The sequence below is a fragment of the Astyanax mexicanus genome, chromosome 2 (genome assembly GCF_023375975.1).
Source record: "Astyanax mexicanus isolate ESR-SI-001 chromosome 2, AstMex3_surface, whole genome shotgun sequence".
Lineage (NCBI taxonomy): Eukaryota > Metazoa > Chordata > Actinopteri > Characiformes > Acestrorhamphidae > Astyanax > Astyanax mexicanus.
Window position 1 is genome coordinate 73133786 of NC_064409.1, and position 888 is coordinate 73134673.

Sequence of the window (888 nt, forward strand, 5' to 3'; positions counted from 1 at the left end):
TTTCATACACCTGTTTGTATTGTAACACATCTATATACACTTTTTGTACACCTGTATGTATTGTAACACATCTGTATACAACGTCCATACACCTGTATGTATTGTAACATCTGTTTAAAACTTCCATATACCTGTATGTATTGTGTATTGTCAGAGACACCTTTATGTATTGTGTATTGTCAGAGACACCTGTATGTATTGTAAAACAAATGTATACAACTTGCATACATATGTATGTATTGTCAGAGATAACTGAGCACACTTGTATAAACTTTAATACACCTGTATGTATTATAACTCATCTGTATATAACTTCCATACACCTGTATGTATTGTGTATTGTCCTCAGACACCTGTATGTATTATAAAACATATGTATACAATTCTCCTTACTTCATTACTATCTTGTCAAAACATGTTTTTCTTTTCATTACGCGGGTAGACGATTCCCCCCTGCCGTGTCCATCATGTGTTGTCCATCACGGTGATGTAATTGCAAGCTCGCGCGCTGACAGCGTCTCTCTCTCTCTGTCTGCCTGTCTCTCTCTCTCTCTCTCTCTCTCTCTCTCTCGCTCTGCTTTCTGCTGCAGCAGCTCTCTGCTATGTCCTCTTTCCGGTTCCTGCGCTTCGTTCATCTGTGTGCGTAGTCGAACGCTTACATCGCCATCCACACACACACAGAACAGTGTGTGTGTGTGTGTGTGTGTGTGTGTGTGTGTGTGTGTGTGTGTGTGTCCCACGCGCTCTCTCCCTCCCTCCCTGCCTGTGGCTCATTCACTCTCCACGCAAAGCCTCTCACTCCGCCCCTTCTCCAATTCTCCCTCCCTCACTCTCTCTCTCTCGAGGGGGGGCGGGGTGGCATATAAGAACCGCACCGTGAGGCCACGA